Raw genomic sequence first — 8,990 nt, 5'->3', positions numbered from 1 at the left:
TCCTCTCATTTTGAACCATGCCACGTCAGCAAATGAAGGTCCCAAATGCCAATATAACACCTCTGTGCTGCTTTGTGTTTGTAGTTATGACATTCAAAGTGATTCTATGAAGAAGTACAAGCATTTAACTACTTGCTCATCTACTCTAGAGAGTGTATATATATATATATACACACACACATATATATAGTTTTTTTTTTTTTTCGGAAAAAGAGAGCATTATCTAATCGTGTTGAAAATGACTGGATTAGATGATAAAAATTGAGAGCCTAGATGAAGGCTTGAGGACTGGAAAAGAAAGTCACTATTGATATTGAATTAATAGAATCTGGAAGGTGTTTGGATACAAAGGATTATAATTAAGCTCTCTTTCAACTTTCCCCTCTGTTACAGATTGAATTGTGATTCCCAGAAATGTGTATCAATTTGGCTAAACTATAATTCCCAGTATCGTGTAGTTGTCCACCATTTTGTGATCTGATGTAATTATCCCATGTGTTGTAAATTCTAACCTGTATCATGTTAATGAGGCAGGATTAGAGGTAGTTATGTTAATAAGGCAGGACATAATCTACAGGATTAGGTTGTATCTTGAGTCAGTCTCTTTTGAAATGTAAAAGAGAACGGAGAGGAACCTCATGCCACCAAGGAAGAAGTATAGAGAGTCTTTTGGACCTGGGGTTTCTGCTCTGAAAAGCTCCTAGACCAGGGGAAGGTTAATGACAAGGACTTTCCACCAGATCCAACAGAGAGGGAAAGCATTCCCCAGAAGCTGGCTCCCTGAATTTCAACTTTTAGCCTCCTAGACTGTGAGAGAATAAATTTCTGTTTGATAAAGCCATTCACTTGTGGTGTTTCTGTTACAGCAGCATTAGATAACTAAGACACCCCCAATAAGCTAAATAAACCCAGGGTCATCATCCTACGTGGTCTGCTTTGCAAATTTTCATTATCTTGGCTGTTGTCCTCAGAAGCTAGGTCTCCAAATTGTGTTCATTTGTGGATGCCCAAATAGAGCATAAACATATTGAAATGAGGAGCCAAGACTCCCAACTCCCACAGAAACATGCCGCGCACCAGCTCACAGATCTGACCGTGTACACAAAGTCACACAAGTAGCAGGCACCATCACCAGCCTGATCATATTCCCTGTCCTTCTGTATATGCCAGGATAATTTACAACTGCCAGCAAGTACATTTCTTTGTTTATGAACCTTCTTTGGCCACTGAAGCCCGCTATGCCCATCTTTGAAAGAGGCTGAAAATGCTGGGGAATCAGTGAGTTTCCTCATCTCCCAAACAGCCCTCAACCAGTACCTGGCTGGAATTGGTGTATAAATACCCCAGCTCCCTGGTCTCTTGTGCAGGATAACTCTAAGATATGTGTCCTACACTGCCTCCAGAGTTCTTTCTAGCAGAATCAACCTCCAATCACCCACAGTGATAGCTGACTTGATAATACATCATTTATTGACTGCCTTTCCTGTCTCATTTTTTCCCTTCCTCTCCCAGTGTTTCTTTTAGCTCCTAAATAAACTGCTGTCATACTCTTATCTCAGGTTCAGCTTCTGGAGTAACCCAAACCAAGATAATCTGCCACCCATTGCACTGGAGTTCTCTTGTTATAGAGGGGATGCTGTGGAAGTGCACAGATCGGGGGCGCGGGGGAGGGGGGCAGACCTGGGTTCTAACCCCAATCTGTTCCAGCTCACTAAGCTCATCTTATCTCCCTTTTGGATACTTTCCAAGCCTTTGTACAGTGGTCACCTAGGGAAATTTTATTGAGAATTTCTGAGATATGAATTCAAAATGCATAAGTGATCTGGGGACCATAGTTTCAGGGGACAGCTAGGTCAATTGGTATCTTAATCAACTAGTGCTGCTGTTACAGAAATGGCTTTACCAAAGAGAAAATTATTCTCTCACAGTCTAGTAGGTTCCCAGTCCAAATTCAGGGTATCAGCTCCAGGAGAAGGCTTTCTCTCTCTGTCAGCTCTGGAGGTAGATCCTTGTCCTCAATCTTCCCCTGGTCAAGGAGCTTCTCAGGTGCAGGGACTCAAGGTCCAAAAGATGTGCTCTGCTCCCAGACTTGTTTTCTTGGTGGTATGATGTCCCCCACTCTCTGCTTGCTTCTCTTTCCTTTTATCTCTTAAGCGATAAAAGGCGGTGCAGGCCACACCCCAGGGAAACTCCCTTTACATTGCATCAGGGAGGTGACCTGAGTAAGGGTGGTGTTGCAATCCCACCGTAATCCTCTTAACATAAAATTACAATCACAAAGTGGAGGACAACCATGCAAATACTGGGAATCATGGCCTAACCAAGTTGATACATACATTTTTTGGGAACTTAATTCAATCCATGACAATTGGCACAAAGTTTATTAAGAAAATATTCTACATCCCACTTTGGTGAGTGGAGTCTGGGGTCTTAACAGCTTGCATGTGGCCATCTAAGTTACATCGATTGTTCTCATTCCACTTGGAGCAAAGGAGAATGAAGAAAACCAAAGACACAAGGAAAATATTAGCTTAAAGAACTAAAGGACCACATGAACTGAAGAATACATCAGGCTGAGACCAGAAGAACTAGATGGTGCCTGGCTACCACCAATGACTGCCCTGACAGCGGATACAACAGAAAGTCTCAGACAGAGCAGGAGAAAAATGTAGAATAAAACTCAAATTCACATAAAAAGATCAGACTTAATGGTCTGACAGAGACTGGAGGAACCCCCGAAACTATGGCCCCCCCCGAGGCACTATTAACTGAAACCATTCCTGAAGCCCACTCTTCAGACAAACGTTCTACAAGACTATAAAACAAACACACAAACAAAACAAAATGCATAAGTGACATGAAAATATAAGAATTTAGCTGACATAAGAATAAAGCTAATGGGTCAAAGAAAAAAAGAAACTCCTAGATTTTACAGGAAAGGGTATTAGTATTTGAGAAGGAAAGATCTTTTTTTTTTTTTCCTAATCTGGCCACTTTGATGGATATGTGCTGGATGTTCGAACAGGGTGGAATTTGCCTTCAGTGGGTCAGAACAATTGGGCTATTGTTGAAGATTCTCCCTCCTCCTTCTCTGTCAGAGCAACAGGTCTTGGAATCAAATGCTTTGCCCCATTGTCAGCCTGTTCACTGGATCAGCATGTGCTAGCGTTGAATTGGAAAAGGTATTTACTTCATCTGTCTGTGGCGCCTCAATAGTTTACGTAATCCTTTCTCATTTGTAAGACCTTAGCAAAAATGTTCCAGGCTGTTGTCTTTTTCTGTGGTGAATTCCTGATATGTAATTAGATTCTTAGATCCCTAAAAGATTATCTCAAGCCATGAACAGCCAAGCTATCCACGTGAGTCAACCTCAAGGAGAATGGAACAAACCAATAGAGGTATTTCCAGCTCAAATATTCTCCAGCTTTCTCTCCCCACAAAGCTGAATCTCTGGTTGTTATTGACAACTGTTGTGACCACATTTGAGAGTGTGTGCAAGAAGCTGTGTAGAGGAAGCGTGGGGAGGTAGGAAGGAAAGGAGGCAAATGGGCAGAACTGATCTTAAAAGATGCTTGTTTTCCCAATTACTTAAACTCACCTGGTTTTGTCGACATCAAGAGAGGCGTAATTTTCTTGTTTTTAAAAAACAAATTATGCCTCGGTAGAAAATAAATGCGTTATCATGGGTAAAAGGAAACTATATTGTCAAAATAATTGCTATAGGAGATAGAATCCAGTTTTGGCAAACTCTTTTCAGTGCCTTACAGTCAAGGAATAATCTTTTATAAGAACAAGCTGACCAATATCATAGGTACAATGGCTTCTGCTTACTCTCTCTTTATCATTTAAGAGTTCCAGTTCAATGGGTCTTCACATCTTTGTGAGTATGTGGACCCCTTTTAAGAAATTTTTCAAAGTCAAGGACCCCAAAATGCTAGTAGTTTTATGTACCATTAAGTAACTATTAAAGGGAGAAAATGGTGTTCCAGTTGTGTGTTGTTACTTAACTTAGTGGTTTAAAACAACAACATTGATTTGTTTGGGTCACAAATTGGCAGGGACAGCTAGTCTCTGCTCCACACACAGGAGCTAAAGTTGCTTGAGGACCGGGGACAGTATCATCTGAAGGCTCATCCACTCACATGTCTACAGGTTGATACTGACTGTGGGACCTCGGAGATGTCATCAACAAATCTACACATAGCCTCTCTAGGCTTCCTCGTGGCATGGTGATTGGGTTCCAACAGCAAGTGTCTCAAGAAGACCACGAGTTGCCTTCATCACCTTTGTAACCTGGACTGTGAAGTCACAAAGCTCACCTTTGCTCCAGTTACAGTTCTACCCAGATTTAATGAAAGGGAATATAAACTCCACCTCTAGATAGAGTGTCCACAATGTATGTGAGAAGAACACGGGGGATCAGAGACATCGTTGCCATTTTGGAAAAATATAAGCTTCAAAATGCCACCACAATTTTGGTAATGTTTTTAAATGAATGCATGGGTATATCCCCCCACCCCCCGCAGCAATGATGCCTCAACTCCTAGGGGTTATTGTCTATCATTGGACACATCTGCTCTAGAACAAATGCAGGTAAAGCACTCAAACAGGCTCTAGGCAATTGGACACAGCTGAAGACATTACTGCGCCATGTTTCTACTCAAGGAAGACTGAACTTCCTGGCCTCTATTGAGCACATTTTCCATCCCACTCTTCATTATTTCTGCATATTCTGGTCATCTTCTTCCAATCTTTCTCCTACATGTGGTTTATCTGTCACTAAGCCAAAAGGGGAAACCCTGGTCGCATAGTGGTTAAGTGCTACAGCTGCTAACCAAGAGGTTGGCAGTTCAAATCCGCCAGGCACTCCTTGGAAACTCTGTAGGGCAGTTCTACTCTGTCCTATAGGGTCGCTATGAGTCAGAATTGACTCGACGGCAATGGGTTTGGGTTTTGGTTAAATGCCAGACACGGAGCTAAGTGCTTTACAGGCGTTAACAAGTTTAACCAGCACAAAGATAAGAAGGCAGGTTCTAACGTTATCTTACTTTTAAAATTAAGCAGAAAGCTTGAGATTTATAATAACCTTTACCCAAAGTCTCAGCTGGTAATCGAAAGGCTGGTATTCACAGAGATCTGTTTTCCAGTCATTATGTGATAACTTTGTTCCTGTACAGGATAAAAACCACGTGTGTCAGAGTAGAACTGTGCTTCATAGAGTTTTCAGTGGCTGATTTTTCGGAAGTAGGTTGCCATGACTTTCTTCCAGGACACCTTTGGGTAGATTCAAACTGCCTTGTATAAATAGGTCCTTCTTCCTTTTTTTTTTTTTTCCAAGAGAAGATCATGTATTTATGTAGTCTTGAAATTTCACCCCTTTAAGGAGATTTGAGTGCACAATCCTTATCAGCCACCCATTGTTTTCTCTTGAAAATATTTTTACTGATTTTTTTTCTTTAAATATGGTTCTTATATATGTAAGTTAAGTCCAATGAGTTTGTTGCTGCAATATCTACTTGCTCTTTTCCAAGTGTTACCTAATTCAGGGCCCTTCTCACCCTAGTGAGGGTGGCTACATGGCATTCAAGAATGAGCAAACTCAGTCTTGGGTACCTCACTGCATTCCTTAAAAAAAAAAAAAAAGAAAAGCAGCACAATATTTAATAAGCACTTCACAAGGTTTAATTCCCCCTTTGAAAGTCAATGAAATAAGCACTCACCAAGTCTGCAGCCTTTCTGGTGTGGAAATTCCAGGAAAGTCCTCCTGCTTCTTCTGGAAGGAAGCTGCATTTTGACACTTTATAAACCCTTCTGTGAGGGAGGAAACCCTGGTGGCGTCTTGGTTGAGAGCTCAGCTGCTAACAAAAAGGTCAGCAATTGGAATCCACAGCTACTCCTTGGAAACCCTATGAGGCAGTTCCAATCTGTCCTATAGGGTCGCTAGGAGTCATAATTGACTCGACGGCAAGGGGCTTGATTTGGTGTTTTTCCTTAAGGGAAGAGAGAAACAGCTTGTCTCAGCACCAGATCTGCTGCAGAGAATAAGAGGGCAATGGGGACTTGGAGGGCTGCCTATTACAGTTATTATTGTTACTGCTGTCGTTATTATTATGATCCTGTTGCACATTCGCTTAATGCTAACAACAGAGCCTGGCCTGAATAAGAGACTCAAAAAGGATGTAATCTCTGCCCAGAGGCCTCATTTTTGAGCTGGATGTTTTTGCCAGCAACACTTTCTTGTAGTCCTTTGGTGCCCATTGTGGGTACGTGTCTGTGTGCTTTCACCAGCCTGGCCAGATTAATAGCAAGCTCTGTACACAGAGGAGCTCTCTCTCACACATTTTACTTTTGCTTTTGAAAAACCAGGGCCCGTTCTCAAGATAGGGGTTCCTGGGTGGTGCAAATAGTTAAGTGCTTGGCTGCTAACCACGCAGAGGCTCCATGGAAGAAAGATCTGGAGATCTACTTGTAAAAATTCAGCCACTGATAAACTTATGGAACACTATTCTGTCCTGACACACAGGGGTCACCATGAGTCAGAAGCGACTTGACAGCAACTGGAATTCTCAAGATAATGTGACAGATTTATTCACATAATTATGCAAATGCTGACATCTTCTCAAATAGAATTTGGGGGTGCCTAATAAAATGCCTGGTGTTGGAGGTGACCTCAGAGATCCAATAATACAGTGATCAAATTCCACCCTTTGGAACCCATTCTTGCCTATGCTTAAACATTCCTGGTATTGGAGAATGCAGCACTTCTTAAAGTAGACCATTCCGTTGTTAGATCTGATAGCAAATTCTTCTTATAGTAATACCTCAGTGTCTGCTGAGTCACCTTCTCACTTTGGAGGGCAGCATCCTCTAATCTCTGCAGGAAAGCAGAGGTTTCTTCTTATCTTCGCTTATAGCTCTGTTCTCTCTGGAGTGCTTCTGGGCACTGAGGAGGTCTCCTTTTTCTTCTGGCTTTTCTATGGTTTCCCTCCATGTCCCCTGGGCACCATCTAGAGCTCTGAGTCACGCTCCACTAACTGAATTGATGTTTAATAAGCCTCCCTGAACTTTGAGGCTTAAAACAGCAATGATTTATTATTTCTTATGGTTGTGAGGGCTGGTTGGAGAGTTGCCCTGCTGGTCTTGTCAGGCTCCAAGATGGGATGGGATTTAGCTGGGCTAAACATGCAATCTTCCAACAGAGTGAAAATGGAGCCTGCAAGACCTCTTGAGTCCTAACCTTGAAACTAACACATCACTTCTACCACATTCTACTGGTTAAAGCAAATCACAAAGCCCGCCCAGATTCAGGGTGGGGAAATAGACTCAACCTTTTAGTGGGCTATGGCATGTGTTTTAGTCTTTCTGCTAGAACTTGGGAAGGTACACATGGAACACAAGGGCTTCCTCCTTCTCTTTTGCCATTCTGTTCCTTCATTTTCTCAAGACTATTTTTTTTTTCTACTATCTCTGGGTGTATGGTTACATACAAATATCTTTTCTGAGGGTTTTAATGATTTCAGAAGAGAATTACTGCATAGAAAGGGAGATAGTACCATTCTAGGAAATATGAACATTGCCTTGAGTTTCAAAAATAAAGAAACTTAAGGACTTGTGGATCCTCTGTGGTCACGTACCCAGCTTTCAGACTAAGTGCTCTATCTTCAGGTTCAAGAGTTCCCTCCTCCCTCATCTCAATTACCTCATTATTCAAAGGTTATCACCCCAAATTTTCACCCCCGCTTTCTTTGGTGAATCTTGCCTCCTCATGCAAGAAAAGATTCTGTCTCCTAGATCCTTCACACTTTCCTAATATAAAATGACTTAAATCTGAATCTTTTAGTATTCATAGCATCTGAAGCCTTTGGTGATGTTGATTATCAACCAAATCTTACAGAAGGCAGGTTTGGATGAGCTCTAGATCCCTGGGGGAAGCTGAATGTGGAGTCACCCTTAAAAGTTTCCTTTTTGATACTCTCTAGTGAAGACTGAAGCTGTCATTTCTTTTTGTCAGGGATCTGTTAAAATAAAATCAGCTCCCGTGAGGGACAGTATGCTGGGATAAAAGCACAGCAGCCACAAAGGATATAGACCCAATCAAGCCAACCCTAGTGTCTGAGCTGTTAGCCCCAGTGAAGATAAAGCAAAAGCTAATATATGCAGAATACATAATGTATGCAAAACACATACTCTGTGCTAGATTTACATTTGTTATTTTAATTAATTCTCACAATCAATGAGGCAGGAATAATGATGTCCATTTTACAGACAAGAAAACTGAGAATCAGAAAGATAAAAGAATTTTTCCAAGGTCATAAGAAGATGGCAACCAATTAACAAATAGTTACTGAGCACCTGCTAAAAAAGGGCCAGGACTATTCTGGGATTTGGAGACACAATGGCAAGTGAGACAAAGTCCCTACTTCGATTTTTATGGAGAAGGGAGATGTGAACAAACATCTGTTGGATTCCAAAGCCTCCTTTTTCGTGTTACCCAATGGGACAGAAAAAAATAGTGACCATAAAAACCAGCCACTTTGTTTAGAGTTGTAGGCATCATGAATGAAAACAGAGCCCTAAACTCCTACTCACTGCTCAGTGGATCCAGTGAAATGCAGGCATTGAGATCAGACTGACTTGGTTTAAATTCTACCAATACCACTTAATAGCTGCATGATCTTGAATAAGTTATGAAATTTCTCTGTGCCTCAGTTTCATCATTTATAAAATGAAGATAATGCATTCACCCAGTAGAGTTGTGGAAATACAATAAAATATTAATTTGCTTGGGATAGTGCTTGATATAGTACGGTAAACACCCAATAGATGTTAGATTATCATTAAAAAAAGGAATAAGGTCAGTCCCTGTCTTAAGCTGGGTTCTCTAGAGAAGCAAAACCAGTAAAACATACATATGTATTTACATATATATATATATAGAGAGAGAGATTTAAATCAAGGAAATAGCTCATGTGGCTATAGACACTGGAAAG

This window comes from Loxodonta africana, chromosome 1, assembly GCF_030014295.1.
Source record: "Loxodonta africana isolate mLoxAfr1 chromosome 1, mLoxAfr1.hap2, whole genome shotgun sequence".
Classification (NCBI taxonomy): domain Eukaryota; kingdom Metazoa; phylum Chordata; class Mammalia; order Proboscidea; family Elephantidae; genus Loxodonta; species Loxodonta africana.
This window is presented reverse-complemented; position numbering follows the sequence as displayed.